A 19,385-nucleotide genomic window follows, 5' to 3' on the forward strand; every position below is an offset into this window, starting at 1 on the left:
GTCACGAAACTCTTGGGGTCTGCATATGCTGGGATTGTGTGCCTTCACTTTACAGCAGGACCTGGGTATGTTTTTAAAAAAATGTCACGAAACGCTTGGGGTCTGTACACGCTGGGATTGTGAGCGTTTTATTTTATTTTTCAGCAGGACTTTTAGGTTTCAGTCGATACGCCCTCATGTGATTTACTGTTTTAAGATAAATGATAATTACTGTGTGGGGTCGTGATTTACAATGTATGCATATACAATACTCCCCTTTCTTTTCATTTTTCATTACAGCAATTTTGGTGGCAGCTTATTATGGTCTGCGCATTTACGTTTCCTTGGATACCAGAAATTTTACACTAATTTTGTGAGTAATTTTACAATATTGATTCGAGTAGGGATGCCGATCGCCGCGTGTTAAGTCCATATAGATAATATTGCCCTTTGTGACTAGCCTGTACAAAATGGCTCAACAGCAACCAGCTTTTTAATACTAAAATTTGACGTATATTGATTGAAATCCTCTTTATTTTCTTTTGGTTTAGTGGAACTGCTTGGACGAATTGTGTCCTTTAAGTACATATCCTTGACATGGCTAATATATAATATGGCTTACCAGCAACCAGCTTTTTAATATTAAATTCTTGACGTGCATTGATTGAAATCCTCTTCATCTTCTTTTGATTCAGTGGAACTTCTTGGACGAATTGTGTCTTTTAAATATATACCCTTGACGTGGCTAAAATATTATCCGGATATCGAAAGTTTGCCATAGGGTAAGGAGTTCTGATGCCTTTTAAAACCTGTTAGGGCTTGACTTCTGGATCATTTTTCCATATATTAATTGATCTTCTGTACTATTTTCAGCTTCTGTATTGTTTGGATCGGACGACTCCATTGACGTTATTTCTCGTCGCTTCAAGTTCTGACCAACATACTTGGTGAGAACGTCTTGTGTATAGTGTCAACTCTTGCCCTGTCCTCACTTGGGTTTCACTCAATGGCTATTTTCATTTCATTTTGCTTCACCTTCTCTTGCTTTCCTTCTTTCTTTTTTCTTCTTACTCGGGTTTCACTCAATGGCTATTTTTATCTGCGTTACCTGAGGTAATTCTTTTTCATAACTTTTTATATCTGGTTCTGGTTACCAATGTCCGATATAAACCATCAAGTTGTATGACCTTTGTGTTTAGATATTTGGATCTAAATGCAAGATGTTTTCCAAGAAATATATATAGGATTATTATTGTGACCTTCTTTTTAGTTTGGCCATCTCGTCTCGTTCAAAGCACAACTGCAATGTATTTTTTTTAAAAAAACCTTGTTTGTTTATTGTAAATGTCATGTTGGTATGTGTTATTAATATTGGTGTATTTTTGTGTTGTTTTCAGCCCTGACGAAGCTCCCACTGTTGGGGAGCGAAACGCGTTGGCTGTCCTATAAATGAGAAAATAAAAGAATTTATTTATTGATACTACATGGTCCTGGCTACTTTATCCTTGGTGCTGCCTCTGTTCTGTTTCTTAAGTTTTTGTCTGGATTTCCAGTAGGACCAAAACCACAGCAGGTCCTGGAGGTTATCAGCACAACACCAAATTGGATATTAGAGGGACATCGGAAAATAGAGGTGCTGTCTACAAGATCCGCTGTGGAACATTTTTCTTAAGTCACATTACCACCCTGCAATTTAAAGCTCAGATTGAAGATACAAACTCTGAATGAAAACAGAGGGAGGCAATTTAGGGATTGGCTATAGTCTCTTTTCAGAGGTTTTAGGTTCATCTGCAGTGGACTTTATCTTTGTCAACCGGTTATCACAGATACGGGTGAGGTGGCTTGAATTAATGCCCTCACATAAAATGTTATGTTATGTTAAAAATTATTTATAGAGCGCACTTACACCGATTGGTTTCATGGCGCTATAGAAGAGACAGAGTGCGTGGCTAGAGAGGACCTTTAGTTGTAAGCTTGCTGAAAGAGCCAGGTTTTAAGTGCTCTTCTGAATGTCATGAGGTCCAAGCAGGCTCGAATATCGGGAAGGAAGGAGTTCCAGAGACGAGGGGCGAGTGTGGCAAATCTGCAGCCTTCTGTGCGCTTCCGTCTGAAGGAGGGGGTATGAAGAAGTGAAAGGTGGGCTGAACGTAAGTTGCGGGTAGGGGTGTGTCTGACTATCAGGATGTCTATGAACTTACTTGGGACTTTTGCAGTGCAAAGATTTGAAAATCAAGCAACCTGTTTTGAAGGTGCTGCGTTGAAGCATGGGGAGCCAGTGTAATTTCCTGAGTAATGGGGTGGCAGGCTGCCATTTGGGTTGGCTTAGGATCAGTCTGGCAGCGTAGTTCTGGACCATCTGTAGTCGCTTCAGTAGGTAGAGAGACATGCCAAGGTATAGAGAATTGGCGTAGTCCAGGTGGGATAGGACAGTGGCTATCACCACCTGGATGAGGGCCTCTGGTGTGAGGAGGCGACAAACCTTTCTTATTTTCCTAAGTTGGAAAAAACATTTGGAGACCACAAGACCCACTTGTGATTTCAATGAGAGATTGCTGTTTAGAGTGACTCCTAGTGTTTTTGCCGATGGTGACGGGGAGGGTGGTGAGCCCATCTCTGACGGCCAGTAATGTGGTCCCCAGTACTTAGGACTGTCCCCTGTGAGTACCAGCTCAGTTTTGCCAGGGTTTAATTTAAGATGGTTTTGGTCCATCCAAGATTGGATGAACCTCATGGTAGACTGAAAGCTGGTAATTGAGCTCTCGGTGTTATTGATCGTAAAGAGCAGTTGTAGGTCATCCGCATAATTGAAGACCATCACCTTCCTGTCTCTAAGGGACTGAATTAAGGGGAAGATGTAGAGGTTGAACAAGTGGGGGGACAGGGAGGAGCCCTGTGGGACAACACAAGTGATTCTCTGTTTTGAGGCAGCCAGATTGCCAAGGCGGACGGCCTGGGATCTGTTTTCCAGGAAAGATCTTTACCAGCTGGCTGCTGTGCCCTGGATGCCGGCCTGGCCGATACGGTCGATCAAGATGGAATGATCGACCGTATCGAACGCGGCCGAGAGGTCCAGGAGCACCAAAGCCTGGGGGGAGTTATTGTCTGCGCAGTTGCGAAGTGTGTTCAATACGGTGAGTATGACAGCTTCCGTAGAGTGCGCAGGCCGGAAGCCAGCCTGATGGGGCTCGAGGTAATTGGACTCCTCCAGAAAGTTAGAAAGACATCTGGCTAGGTATGCCTCCATCACCTTTGCTAGAAAGGGAAGTGGGGAGATGGGACGGTAGTTTGACATGCATGTGGGGTCAGTCCCAGGTTTTTTCAGAAGTGGCACTACTGTCGCTTCCTTAAATGCTGAGGGGACTTGGCCGGATGATAAGGAATAATTCAGAAGAGCACAAGCAGGCTCTGGGAGAGCGGAGAGGCAATATTTTAGTATGTGAGGGGGACAGCTATCTGAGGGGGCACCAGATTTGACTTTAACAAGGAGCTCTTGGAATGTCTCTGAGGTGATGGGGGGAAGCTGTTGATAGGGCAATTGTTTTTAAGGGTCACAAAGTCGGTCGAGATGGGGAGTTTCGGAATACTGGCTTTGATGGCCAAGATCTTCTCGATGAAATAATCATTAAGTGAGTCACAGAGGGTTTGGGTGGGGGTGGTCCTAGGACATACACTGTCTAAGTTGGTTAGTTCAGTCAGAATGGAGAATATGTCTTTTGATCTGTTATCAGAGTTGAGAATACGTAAGGAGAAATGGGCAGCCTTAGCAGAGAGAACAGCCTTCATGTATTCATTCCTAGCAGTGGTAAATCTGAGTTTTAAGTCAGGGGCGTAATTCCGGTGCCATTGTCGCTCAATTTGGCGTAGGGCCAGTTTCTTAGATTTCAGCTCAGTTGAGAACCATCTCTGGGCGTCTGCACGACGCGCCAGTTTGACTTGCTTAAGAGGGGCATGTATGTCGCTAGCTGAGCGCATCCAACCCGAGAGGTTAGCTTCATGTATGTTAATATCAGGGTGGGGGGACGAGATAGTATTGGTCATTGTTTGAAGAAATTCCATTTTGTCTAGGGCGTTCCATTTCCTAGCCAAGCCGCCTGCAGCCGTGGTGGCTTTCTTGGTGGTTGAGTGGGCAAGTGTGAATCTGAGTAGGTAATGGTCGGACCATAGGCAAGGAAATGTGGCGGGGGCCGTGATCAACAAAGAATTAGTCCAGACTTGATCCAGAATATGACCCTTGTGATGGGTGGGAAGGGAGACTTGCTGAGTGAGGTTTAGGTTGGTGAGAAGCTCAGTGAGTTCACTAGAGTGAGGGCCTTTGAGGGGGTCATTGAACCAGTAATTGAGATCGTCTATAAGGAGAACACTGGCATGATTGATGGCCAGGTTTGCAATCTGTTCACTTAGTGCGAGGGGGAAGGAAGGCATGTAATTTGGTGGTCTGTAAACAACCACACAGATGATAGTATCATAGAAGAAGTCGAGTTTTATCACCAAATTCTCCGAGTCCGGGAGGTTAAGGCAGGTCAGGACATCTACTTTAAGATTGGAGCGGATAATAGCTGCGAATACCCCCCCCGGTTTGCCGGGTGGGCGATCGGTGTGGAGAATATAATATTCTGGGGGGAGTGCTGCCAGTATGTCAGGGCCAGAATCAGGTGTCAACCAAGTTTCGGTCAATAAGAGAATATCGGGTCTATCTGTAGCCAACAGGAGGAAGATGTCAAGCTGATGTTTCACAAGGGAACGGGTATTAAGGTAGGAAATAGCTAGGGGATGGGGTCTGGATTCGGTCGGCTTAGAGGTATTTGATCTGGGAGAATGAGCCAGCCCCCTGATTTCCGGGAAAGAGGTTCTATCCGTGAGTATTCCCAGCTTATGGGTCCAGCTACAGATGGCCTGGGGAGGGCGAGTTTGACCTGTGTTGTGGTTAATAAGGTCGTCAGAGGAGTAGGTAATCCGACGGACAGCGTGACTGACCCCTGGCCCCGTCTGAGCGCGGACGGGCGCAGACGGGCTTGCCTTCGCGCCGGCGGCGAGCCCACTGCGCGGGTCCGCTGCGCAGTCTTGGCATGGGCCTCATATATCCCAGATAGGCGGTGTCAGGAGGTGTGTCTCGCTTCGCCCGGTCCGCCCTCCACTCAAACAGCCTCACCTGCGGTGGACCGGGGTCGGAGCGAAGAGCGTGCGGCACAAGCAACAGTGCAGGTAAAAAAGGTAATGCCAAGTTAAAAACGTTCTGCAGCCAACATACAGCACAAGGGTACCGCCCAACAAGCGCGACTCACGTCTAATCTCTCGCGTCTTGAGCGGCTACTGGCCTTATGTGTCCTTACCATTGTTTGCTGCTACTAAGTCTGAGTTGGTTTCCAGATGTGAAGCATGGATCAAACCACGAACAGTACAAAACAACTAGACTAGGTATGCCTTGGGAGACATTCATGAGAAGGTGAGCGAGTATGTTGAATAAAATTATATCTGTAGCACACATCCCGATATCTGACATAATTTGTGATACTGAGGGCATTTTTGTTTGCAACAAGCAGTTGATGCCTGTGGAATAAAACCCAGTGGGGAATACTCCTAAGTAGGGGAGGGGATAGGGGAGGCGAGGGAAGGTGGAATAGGGAAAGGGGAAGGGGGGAAAGGAAAGGGTGAATTCCACAGCCCCGATAGGGCACTTAGGGAGGAAGCTAGCTCACACTGCTGGTTCTGCGGGCTGCAGTGTGCTGAGGCCCTATACACAGCGTCGGATTGGTAACGCGGGCACTCGGGCAATGCCCGAGGGGACGGTGCCAAGTTCCAACTGTGGGCTGCTTTTTGGAGCAGTCTGTGGGCAGATTTGGGCGGTGTCGCTGTTGTTCGGATACAGCCAGCAGCCCGGTGGGTGTCTGAGTGGCCTTTCTGGAAGCAGACTTGCTCTCATTACCTCACATTTAGCAACAGGCAGAGGTGTCACTTTCTTTCTCTCGCAGGGCCGGCCCATTAATGTATGCATACCTAGCAGGGGCATGGGGCCTGAGCAGAAGTGGCCTCACTTGTTTTCAGTCACCAATTTAAACAAATCCATGCATTTTTTTGTATCTCCCCCCCCCTTTTTAGGTCTCGCGTGTCGCTTTGCGAGAACTCTTGTGATGGAGATTTCAGAAGGGGGCTTTAAGCTCCGCCCCTCATTTCCATTGGCTGGCGTCACCATTTATACTGAACGGTGGCCTGCCATTGGAAATTAGGATTTTAGGTTCACGCCCTTTGGCCTCCGATCCGGACTCGGTGGCCTGCTTTGCTGCTGTCGCAAAGCACTTTCTCATCTTTATGGGGTCATGTGTTAAACACACGGCCCCATAAATACAAGAGATCGATGCTTGTTGGGACTGGCAGCAGCAGGTCGGAAACTGAGCTGCAAGGTTCTTGTGTATGTATAGCTTTGTTCCAGTGGCGCGCACTCTGTGTTCCGCGAGCGTGTGGTGCCACTCCGATTCGAGGTAAGAGCCAGCCTTTTTTGGTGGGAAAACATGTGGCCGGGTCGCAGCACATCTGGGAGCCCGATGCAAATGCCTGATGGATTCTGTAAAACATAGAAGAAAGACCAATATAGGGACATGGGCCCAGGCTATTCCTGGATGGAATCCTGGAGCTGATGCAATTAGTTTTAATGTTCTTGTTTGTGTCGGTGACGGTCGTGCATGAGGGAAGCGCAGAGGGTATTTTGGGATTAGAGTTGTGCTTGGGAAGTGGGCACTACTATTTCTGTAGTCTCATAGAGGAGCCAAAAAGAGTGACCCACACAATACCCTCCTTCACCTGGGCGGCAGGGAGAACCCTCCAGGCCTTCCCTGCTCATATCCGTCATGGGTGACCCTATAGTCCTTCCTGTGGTGTACTCCTATTCCTTCCTGTGGTGTATTAGGCCTCGCTATGAAATGCCTTAGTGGGGAGTCAGATTTTCAGAGAGCAAAACAGTTATCCATCTATTGGGTGAACGTAAAACCAGAAAACTGGATCTATTCCTGTTATCCCGCTTAGCTGAATTTTGTGGTCCTTGGCAAACAATTGTGCACCAAGCTTCCCTTTCTTTTTTCTTTTCTTTTACCATATTTGAAAGTGCCTTCAAATAGAGAGGTTCAGGACGAGCACTGTACACATCCTCTTATGTTGATTTAATAGAAATTGTTGCTCCATCTATAACAGATGGTTTAAGAGTTTTCCCCAGATAAAAACTGACTGCGTGGTAAAAACAAAATGTGCAATGTCTCGTGCTTCCTCCAGCATACAATTGCATTTGTTGATTAGTAAAAATAATCTTTAATTTCTTCATCAAAGTCCCATTTCCGAGCGGCTGTCCTTTCCCTCTCTGTTTTGACATTGGTATTGCCCCACTGCTGACACACCTCTGCTAACACATCGCTGCTGACACGACGCTGCTGACACGACGCTGCTGACACACCACTGCTAACACCCTGCTGCTGACACCCTGCTGCTGACGTCCTTGCTGACACACTACTGCTGACACACCACTGCTGACACATCACTGCTGACACACCGCTGCAGACACACCGCTGCAGACACGCCGCTGCTGACACGCCGCTGCTGACACGCCGCTGCTGACACGCCGCTGCTGACACGCCGCTGCTGACACGCCGCTGCTGACACGCCGCTGCTGACATGCCGCTGCTGACACGCCGCTGCTGACATGCCGCTGCTGACACGCCACTGCTGCCACGCAGATGCTGACACCGCTGCTGACACGCCACTGCTGACATGCTGCTGCTGACACATTGCTGCTGACACGCTTCTGCGGACACCACTGCTGACATCCCACTGCTGACACGCTGCTGCTGCCACCACTGCTGACGCCACTGCTGACACAGTACTGCTGACACACCACTGCAGACACACCGCTTGCAGACACACCGCTGCAGACACACCTCTGCAGACACACCGCTGCAGACACACCGCTGCTGACACGCCACTGCTGACACGCCGCTGCTGACATGCCGCTGCTGACACGCCGCTGCTGACACGCAGATGCTGATACCGCTGATGACACGCCACTGCTGACATGCTGCTGCTGACACATTGCTGCTGACACGCTGCTGCTGACACCACTGCTGACACCCCACTGCTGACACGCTGCTGACGCCATTGCTGACGCCACTGCTGACACACTACTGCTGACAAACCACTGCTGACACATCACTTCTGACACACCGCTGCAGACACACCGCTGCAGACACACCGCAGCAGACACACCGCTGCAGACACACCGCTGCAGACACACCGCTGCTGACACGCCACTGCTGACACGCCGCTGCTGACACACCACTGCTGACACGCCGCTGCTGACACACCACTGCTGATACGCCGCTGCTGACACACCACTGCTGACATGCCGCTGCTGACACGCCGCTGCTGACACCGTTGCAGACACCGTTGCTGACACCCTGCTGCTGACACGCCACTGTTGACATGCCGCTGCTGACACACCGCTGCAGACATGCCACTGCTGACACGCCGCTGCTGACACACCACTGCTGACACGCCGCTGCTGACACGCCGCTGCTGACACCGTTGCAGACACCGTTGCTGACACCCCGCTCCTGACACCCCGCTGCTGACACACCACTGCTGACACACCGCTGCTCACACCACTGCTGACACACCACTGCTGACACACCACTGCTGACACACCGCTGCTGACACAGCACTGCTGACACAGCACTGCTGACACACCTCTGCTGACACAGCACTGCTAACACAGCACTGTTGACACGCGGCTGCAGACACGTCTGCTGACACACCACTGCTAACACGCTGCTGCTGACATGCCGCTGCTGACACGCCGCTGCAGACACCACGGCTGACACACCACTGCTGACACACCACTGACACACCGCTGCTGACACGCCACTGCTGACACACCGCTGCTGACATGCCACTGCTGACATGCCGCTGCTGACACACCTCTGCTGACACACCGCTGCTGACACACTGCTGCTGACACAGCACTGCTGACACGCCGCTGCTGTCACGCCACTGCTGACACGCCGCTGCTGACACCACTGCTGACACACCGCTGCTGACACACCGCTACTGATACACCGCTGCTGACACTACTGCTGACACACCGCTGCTGACACACTGCTGCTGACACAGCACTGCTGACACGCCGCTGCTGCCACGCCACTGCTGACACGCCGCTGCTGACACGCCACTGCTGACACACCACTGAAGACACTCCGCTGCTGACATGCCGCCCCTGAAACACTGCTGCAGACACCACTGCTGACACACCGCTGCTGACACACCGCTGCTGATACACCGCTGCTGATACACCGCTGCTGACACCACTGCTGAGACACCACTGCTGAGACACCACTGCTGACACACCACTGACACGCTGCTGCTGACACGCCACTGCTGACACACGACTGCTGACACACGACTGCTGCCACTCTGCTGGTGACACAGCACTGCTGAAACGCCACTGCTGACACGCCGCTGCTGACATGCCGATGCTGACACGCCACTGCTGACACACCACTGCTAATATGCCGCTGCTGACACGCTGCTGCTGACGGTGCTGCTGACACGCCGCTGCAGACACCACTTCTGACACACCACTGCTGACACACCATTGGGGACACACCACTGCTGACACACCTTTGCGGACAAATTGCTGCTGACACGCCGCTGCTGACACCACTGCTGACACGCCGCTGCTGACATGTGCACTTCACTGCTGACATACCACTGCTGACACACCACAGCTGTGCGCCCCAGTGATGAAGGCAGAATTCAATGCAGCCAAATTTGGAAGAGGTGGGCATGCACAGCACAGACCCACGTCATCTGAAGGAGTCAGGGCAAGGAGGAGGGTGCAAAAAGCTGCCAGCATAGCTACGATAGGAGGAACATTAGACAGGTGCATGAAAGACAAGGACGAAATCCATTTGATCCCAAAGCGGAGTCACGCATGCGGTGGATAAGAAGGTGGGTGCAACTAAAAGAAGTGGAGTAGGAGGAGGCAAGAGCTCTGATGTAAAGAAACAACTAGCTCCGTAGAGCAGATGGACGACAAAGGGTGCTACCGGCTGGACGAGGCTTTACAGAGCAGATTAAGGCTGCTCGGCCCTCACTAAGGATAGTCGCAGGTGCAGGTAGAAGGGATGTTTGGCAAGGATTGTAGGGGGAAAGGACATGGGAGAGTTACACGAATAGCCTTAGTGAGGAGTCATATTTTCAGAGAGCAAAACAGTTATCCATCTATTGGGTAAACGTAAAACCAAAAAACTGGATCTATTCCTGTTATCCCGCTTAGCTGAATTTTGTGGTCCTTGGCAAACAATTGTGCAACAAGCTTCCCTTTCTTTTTTCTTTTCTTTTACCATATTTGAAAGTGCCTTCAAATAGAGAGGTTCAGGACGAGCACTGTACAAATCCTCTTATGTTGATTTAATAGAAATTGTTGCTCCATCTATAACAGATGGTTTAAGAGTTTTACCCAGATAAAAACTGACTGCGTGGTAAAAACAAAATGTGCAATGTCTCGTGCTTCCTCCAGCATACAATTGCATTTGTTGATTAGTAAAAATAATCTTTAATTTCTTCATCAAAGTCCCATTTCCGAGCGGCTGTCCTTTCCCTCTCTGTTTTGACATTGGTATTGCCCCACTGCTGACACACCTCTGCTAACACATCGCTGCTGACACGACGCTGCTGACACAATGCTGCTGACACACCACTGCTATTACCCTGCTGCTGACACCCTGCTGCTGACGTCCTTGCTGACACACTACTGCTGACACACCACTGCTGACACATCACTGCTGACACACCGCTGCAGACACGCCGCTGCTGACACGCCGCTGCTGACACGCCGCTGCTGACACGCCGCTGCTGACACGCCGCTGCTGACATGCCGCTGCTGACACGCCGCTGCTGACATGCCGCTGCTGTCACGCCACTGCTGACATGCAGATGCTGACACAGCTGCTGTCATGCCACTGCTGACATGCTGCTGCTGACACATTGCTGCTGACACGCTGCTGCGGACACCACTGCTGACATCCCGCTGCTGACACGCTGCTGCTGCCACCACTGCTGACGCCACTGCTGACACAGTACTGCTGACACACCACTGCAGACACACCGCTTGCAGACACACCGCTTGCAGACACACCGCTGCAGACACACCTCTGCAGACACACCGCTGCAGACACACCGCTGCTGACACGCCACTGCTGACACGCCGCTGCTGACATGCCGCTGCTGACATGCCACTGCTGACACGCAGATGCTGATACCGCTGCTGACACACCACTGCTGACATGCTGCTGCTGACACATTGCTGCTGACACGCTGCTGCTGACACCACTGCTGACACCCCACTGCTGACACGCTGCTGCCGCCATTGCTGCCGCCACTGCTGACACACTACTGCTGACAAACCACTGCTGACACATCACTTCTGACACACCGCTGCAGACACACCGCTGCAGACACACCGCAGCAGACACACCGCTGCAGACACACCACTGCAGACACACCGCTGCTGACACACCACTGCTGACACGCCGCTGCTGACACACCACAGCTGACACGCCGCTGCTGACACACCACTGCTGACACGCCGCTGCTGACACACCACTGCTGACACGCCGCTGCTGACACGCCGCTGCTGACACCGTTGCAGACACCGTTGCTGACACCCCGCTGCTGACACGCCACTGTTGACATGCCGCTGCTGACACACCGCTGCAGACACACCGCTGCAGACACACCGCTGCTGACACGCCACTGCTGACACGCCGCTGCTGACACACCACTGCTGACATGCCGCTGCTGACACGCCGCTGCTGACACCGTTGCAGACACCGTTGCTGACACCCCGCTCCTGACACCCCGCTGCTGACACACCACTGCTGACACGCCGCTGCTGACACCACTGCTGACACACCACTGCTGACACACCACTGCTGACACACCGCTGCTGACACAGCACTGCTGACACACCGCTGCTGTCACAGCACTGCTGACACAGCACTGTTGACACGCGGCTGCAGACACCACTGCTGACACACCACTGCTAACACGCTGCTGCTGACACGCCGCTGCAGACACCACGGCTGACACACCACTGCTGACACACCACTGACACACCGCTGCTGACACGCCGCTGCTGACATGCCACTGCTGACACGCCGCTGCTGACACACCTCTGCTGACACACCGCTGCTGACACACTGCTGCTGACACAGCACTGCTGACACGCCGCTGCTGTCACGCCACTGCTGACACGCCGCTGCTGACACCACTGCTGACACACCGCTGCTGACACAACGCTACTGATACACCGCTGCTGACACTACTGCTGACACCACTGCTGCTGCCACCACTGCTGACGCCACTGCTGACACAGTACTGCTGACACACCACTGCAGACACACCGCTTGCAGACACACCGCTTGCAGACACACCGCTGCAGACACACCTCTGCAGACACACCGCTGCAGACACACCGCTGCTGACACGCCACTGCTGACACGCCGCTGCTGACATGCCGCTGCTGACATGCCGCTGCTGACACGCCACTGCTGACACGCAGATGCTGATACCGCTGCTGACACGCCACTGCTGACATGCTGCTGCTAACACATTGCTGCTGACACGCTGCTGCTGACACCACTGCTGACACCCCACTGCTGACACGCTGCTGCCGCCATTGCTGCCGCCACTGCTGACACACTACTGCTGACAAACCACTGCTGACACATCACTTCTGACACACCGCTGCAGACACACCGCTGCAGACACACCGCAGCAGACACACCGCTGCAGACACACCGCTGCAGACACACCGCTGCTGACACGCCACTGCTGACACGCCGCTGCTGACACACCACTGCTGACACGCCGCTGCTGACACACCACTGCTGACATGCCGCTGCTGACACACCACTGCTGACATGCCGCTGCTGACACGCCGCTGCTGACACCGTTGCAGACACCGTTGCTGACACCCCGCTGCTGACACGCCACTGTTGACATGCCGCTGCTGACACACCGCTGCAGACTCACCGCTGCAGACACACCGCTGCTGACACGCCACTGCTGACACGCCGCTGCTGACACACCACTGCTGACATGCCGCTGCTGACACGCCGCTGCTGACACCGTTGCAGACACCGTTGCTGACACCCCGCTCCTGACACCCCGCTGCTGACACACCACTGCTGACACGCCGCTGCTGACACCACTGCTGACACACCACTGCTGACACACCACTGCTGACACACCGCTGCTGACACAGCACTGCTGACACACCGCTGCTGACACAGCACTGCTGACACAGCACTGTTGACACGCGGCTGCAGACACCACTGCTGACACACCACTGCTAACACGCTGCTGCTGACATGCCGCTGCTGACACGCCGCTGCAGACACCACGGCTGACACACCACTGCTGACACACCACTGACACACCGCTGCTGACACGCCGCTGCTGACACGCCACTGCTGACACGCCGCTGCTGACACACCTCTGCTGACACACCGCTGCTGACACACTGCTGCTGACACAGCACTGCTGACACGCCGCTGCTGTCACGCCACTGCTGACACGCCGCTGCTGACACCACTGCTGACACCGCTGCTGACACACCGCTACTGATACACCGCTGCTGACACTACTGCTGACACCACTGCTGACACCACTGCTGACACACCTCTGCTGACACACCGCTGCTGACACACTGCTGCTGACACAGCACTGCTGACACGCCGCTGCTGTCACGCCACTGCTGACACGCCGCTGCTGACACGCCACTGCTGACACCACCACTGAAGACACGCCGCTGCTGACATGCCGCCGCTGACACACTGCTGCAGACACCACTGCTGACACACCGCTGCTGACACCACTGCTGAGAGACCACTGCTGACACACCACTGACACGCCGCTGCTGACACGCCACTGCTGACACACGACTGCTGACACACGACTGCTGCCACTCTGCTGGTGACACAGCACTTCTGAAACGCCACTGCTGACACGCCGCTGCTGACATGCCGATGCTGACACGCCACTGCTGACACACCACTGCTAATATGCCGCTGCTGACGCGCTGCTGCTGACGGTGCTGCTGACACGCCGCTGCAGACACCACTTCTGACACACCACGGCTGACACACCATTGCGGACACACCACTGCTGACACACCTTTGCTGACACATTGCTGCTGACACGCCGCTGCTGACACCACTGCTAACACACCGCTGCTGACACGCCGCTGCTGACATGTGCACTTCACTGCTGACATACCACTGCTGACACACCACAGCTGTGCGCCCCAGTGATGAAGGCAGAATTCAATGCAGCCAAATTTGGAAGAGGTGGGCATGCACAGCACAGACCCACGTCATCTGAAGGAGTCAGGGCAAGGAGGAGGGTGCAAAAAGCTGCCAGCATAGCTACGATAGGAGGAACATTAGACAGGTGCATGAAAGACAAGGACGAAATCCATTTGATCCCAAAGCGGAGTCACGCATGCGGTGGATAAGAAGGTGGGTGCAACTAAAAGAAGTGGAGTAGGAGGAGTCAAGAGCTCTGATGTAAAGAAACAACTAGCTCCGTAGAGCAGATGGACGACAAAGGGTACTACCGGCTGGACGAGGCTTTACAGAGCAGATTAAGGCTGCTCGGCCCTCACTAAGGATAGTCACAGTTGCAGGTAGAAGGGATGTTTGGCAAGGATTGTAGGGGGAAAGGACATGGGAGAGTTACACGAATAGAACAAGCATTGAAAATGCAATAGGTCTCGCCTTTCATTAAGTTAAAGCCATTTGCTTTGCTATGCAACACCATTAGCAAAGCAAATGGCTTTAACTTAATCAAAGGCGAGACCTAGTGCATTTTCAATGCTTGTTTTAATAACATTTCGCCGAAGCAGTGTTTTGAGAAAAGGCAATATACAAATGTAGACCGTTTTTTTAGGGTGCCCGGGCCGATTTGGAATCCCAATCCAACCCTGCCTATACATAATGAGAAAAGTCTCAGACTCACGGGGCTCTTCTAGACGCGGCTGGAAGTGTGAGGCTCACATATCACTGATGGGGCACGTCAGGGAGGGGGCTCGTTCTGCTGAGGCCTAAAACAAAGCGCTATGGTGGTGATTCACTAACGGTCCCTACAGCTCTGAAGGGGTACATTAGGAAGGTGCCCCCACGGCTGGTGTTCTGCAGCACAGGGGGTAACAGAGAGACCACATTGTTTTAGAGAACAACGCACGCAGCTCGTGAGGTGGGGGAAAGAGGATTAACCGAGAAGAAATGAGAAATATGTGCCATAATCTGTCTAATCCTGTAATGAGGGCGGGGGATTTCACCTTTCCCTGCTTGCAGCTCTCTCTGAGAATCAGACGCGCAGATCACTGCGAGTTCTTGGAGCCCCCCCTCCCCGCACATACACACTCAATGTCTTGATCACATGAAATACCCCTAGAATTAGCTGTCGTGCTCATTAAATCATCGACTGGGCGGGCGAGGCCTTAAGCTTTTCTCCCTCTGACGCCGAGGCGGTAATCGTCCCCATGTCTACGTACAACGAGCGTGATGCTCGCGCACAGAGTTCTGGGGTGGGGGTGGGGGGTTGCAGGCAGTTTCTTCCCCACGCCGGAGCCCCAGAGGGTTTGATATCTCTTTCCAGTGTGGAGAACGCTTGAGGGTGTGTCAGTTACCCCTGCTCAGCGGCCATTAAAAGCTGTGCCCAGAGTGTCTGACAGTCGAGTGTCTCCAGTGGTCGAAGTGCATTAATAACATTAGGGGGGCTGTGATGCTGTGCGGAAAGGGGGCAGGATGAGTGAGATTGGGGCGGGAGCGAGGTCAAAGTGGTGGCTAAAAAACACAAACTATTCTGTAATGTTTTTCGGTCTTTCACCTTCAAGTCATTATATAGGAAATAAGGCCCAGCTTAAATGAAAATTAAATGCAAGTCAATCAGTGAGAAATGTGCTATCAGACATTATGTAACCTGTATTAGTTTATGCAATACAGAGGCCTGTGTCTCTCACCAGAGGGCCACAGAACTGAATCCTGGTTGGTGCTGTGGAGAATAGTGACTTGTGTATTTTTGGTGCTATGGGGTCCAACCAAGTCTGTGACAGAAAGCATTGTGAATATGTAAATTATGTTAAACTTGCACTACACACACTAAAAGGTAAACTGATACAAAATGGGCAAGAAGGTTTAAGTGCTTCAGAAATACCGATTTTAGTACTACAGAGACAGTAGATAGAGTAATTATTTGATAACTCAATTAAAGGCACACATATCACAGCTCAGCTGGTAACTACCTTGCATTACCACTAAAAAAGAATACATCTGTGTCATCAGGGAGCTTCATGTAATTCCATCAATTAAAGCCAATAGCGGCTTCCAAGCACCCTTTTCATTTGCAGATTAACTAGTTGTGCGCATTTACCTTTCCTTCAGGCAAGCAGGCGCCCTCGCATTAAGGCTTGTCTAGCTGTCTGCCCCTCCCTCTGTTTCACAGCACAGGAGACTCCCTGCTTTACATTTTCAGCTGAAGCATTTCAACTCTTGGAATTTACCGTCCTGGAACGGTTCTCTTTTCTCAAAAAGTAGGGGAACTGTTTTCCTTAAATTAGAAAAGTATGGGCAGTCATGCCCCTCAAATCCCATTCACTTTGTATACTGGGTGTCCCTGGCCAGGCAGTGACGCTTTAAGGCATGGGTAAAGTGAGCAATTGTCCTAGGCCCACACCTTCCAAGAAGACACATTGGGAGGCGATCATTCTCTTGATTCCAGCTCTGTCTATTTCTCTGTCTCATCCTCTTCCTGCCTTCCTCCACTCCCTACCTCTTTCTACCAAGCATCATCCTAAGGATTTGCAAGACATATTTTAGCTGTTTTTGACAACCCTATTTTTAAAAGCTTAAGTATAACTCAATATTGTTTGGTATCGTGCAGGCTTGAATTTGCAGAAAATGTGTAATAAAGTTCTTGCCCAGGGCCCAAAATGTTTTCAGATAACTACTGATACTGATAGCTTAAATCTTCACTTACCCTGCCGTGAGGGCAACGGCTCCTGTCCTTTGTGCCACCAGCTCCGGGAGACGCCGTGAGGGGAACGGCTGTATCAGACGCCGCAACATCGCCTGCAGCCACCGCGGGGGGTCAAAACTACACCTCCCAGGTGCCCCGGCGGCCAAAGTCGCGTCCCTGACGCCACCATTGCACCCGGAGGCGCCTGAAAAGTGAGGAACGCCTCTCGCCCCGTGAGTCGCGCGCGGGAGCAGCCGGGCGAAGCCCGGGCAAAGGGCGGGCCGTCTGTGGCCGTCCGAGGCAGGAGGAGGCAGGGCAGGGCCCCATCCCTAACGTCTGCCTAAAAAGACTATCACCGTCAAAAACTGTAAGAGGACCCGTTTGTTTACTTTGTGACTGTTAATGGTTGGGGTTTAGCTGTTACATTGTCGATATTAAAGAGAGCTGTGAATATATAGGCCCATGGGGAAACGTAAATCTATGGAGGAGGGGAACGGAACTGGCAACCCCCCGAAGCATCGCAAAGGAAAGAAAGCATCAAAGAGGTTAAGCCAGCCAGCTGGTAACAGTGACAGTAACAGTGTAATGGATCGTATTAATACTCTTGTGGACGAGTGTAGGGAGATCCTCGTGGCTGATCAAGGTCATATCAGTGAGGATGCCACGAGTGATAAGGGTGGGGTTTCCTTAAAGGCAGCAAAAGACCCTGTTGAACTTCCAACCATTCCAGAGATGTTTAAGGCAAAAAGGAAACCTAAGGATGGCATGGTTAATCTCATTGGGGACTGTTTAACTACATCTAACGAGTCTCTTAGCAATGAAGGTTTGATCATCCATCCTGACCCCGAGAGTGTGAATCTGTCATTGCTACCTGCCCCCCAGATACTTCTTGGTAATAGGTTCGCGGTTCTGGCTGAAATTCATAATGAGCCCCCTGCCCCCCCAATTACCAACAATAGCATGGAATAAGGCAAAGTCCGTGGAAGTTGGTGCTTTGACCAACCTTGTTATTCTATTGCGGGACGAAATAGAATCACTGAGGGCATTGATCATTAATTTAACTTCTACAGTTAATGATAAATGCGAGGGTTTAATAAAGTCTACGCCTAATGTGACATCTGCAGCACGAAATTTCTTCCCAATAAAAACTCATGAAGTAGGCAAAGTACATCTAACTAAAGCCTTGAACAAGCACAGTGACCAGACTACGGTGAAAGCTGCTGTTCTTAGTCCTGGCCTCCCACCCCTGAAAGACAGAGAGGAAGGGTTGTTTACCCAACACTCGAGAGGAGAGGAAAGTGGACAAGAGCTAAGACAACAAGCATTTGCAATGCAATAGGTCTCGCATTTATGCGAGTTTGAGCTATTGACATTGCAAATAACAATGCCTTTTATTTTTGTTTTTGTTTTAAAAACATATATAAAAGGCATTGTCATTTACAATGTCATTAGCTTAAACTCGGGTAACTGCGAGACCTATTGCATTGCAAAAGCTTGTTTTTGCTCTTGCTCCTGTTGTTGCGGCCTTGGGGGGGTTGTGCGCTTGGTCTTCCGGATTTGCTGCTGGTCGCAACTCAGTGTGGATTTGAACATCTCTTTGTCTGCTGATCTTGGCTCACTCTCAGTGTGTGCTCCTGTTGCTTCCAGGGCCGTTTCGTCAACCTGAGTAGGCAACAGTCATATAAACTTTCACTGATACCTGCATGGAGCACAAGCTGCGGAATGCAAATGTTGCTTTGAAAGGCTGTGCACTTCAGCAGGCACTCGTGTTTTAGCATCAAGTAATGGTGAAAAACAATTTAAATCTGTTCTTTCCCATGTTGTCCAAGTACCTCTCACTGTAAATCAGTGCATGAGGAAATGCACGAGTCTGTAACTGACAGTGTTTTGTGAGTGCGATTACTATAACTTTGTATGTGCGTGAGTACAGATGTGTGTACACACACATGTGCACAAACACCCTTCACAATTGCCCATCATAGGTGGCTCCACCAATTATATTTGTGGCCAGGTGCATCTCCTTTCCCTGTCCCCAAGCCCCTAGAAATCACTTCCAGAGATGCCACTGTGGCTGTAAACAGCTGCGCCTTTCATCCTTCGGAGGTCGATAAAACGAGTGCTCTGTCTTTTATGCGAGCGTAGCTCTGCAGCACCGTTTGTAAAGCACCTAGGCACTTTGAAAAGAGTGTTTCGTGGCCCGTGGGAGTTTTAAGTATTAATAAAATGCCCGTGGGTATTGAAAAGTAGTATGGTGACTCGCACGTGCCGGTTCCTAGATTTCTTCCTGCTGGTCTTTATCTTAGCATGAGAGTGAGTTAAGTCGCCTAGGAGCTTTGTACAATACAGGT

This window comes from Lissotriton helveticus, chromosome 9 (genome assembly GCF_964261635.1).
Source record: "Lissotriton helveticus chromosome 9, aLisHel1.1, whole genome shotgun sequence".
Classification (NCBI taxonomy): Eukaryota; Metazoa; Chordata; class Amphibia; order Caudata; family Salamandridae; genus Lissotriton; species Lissotriton helveticus.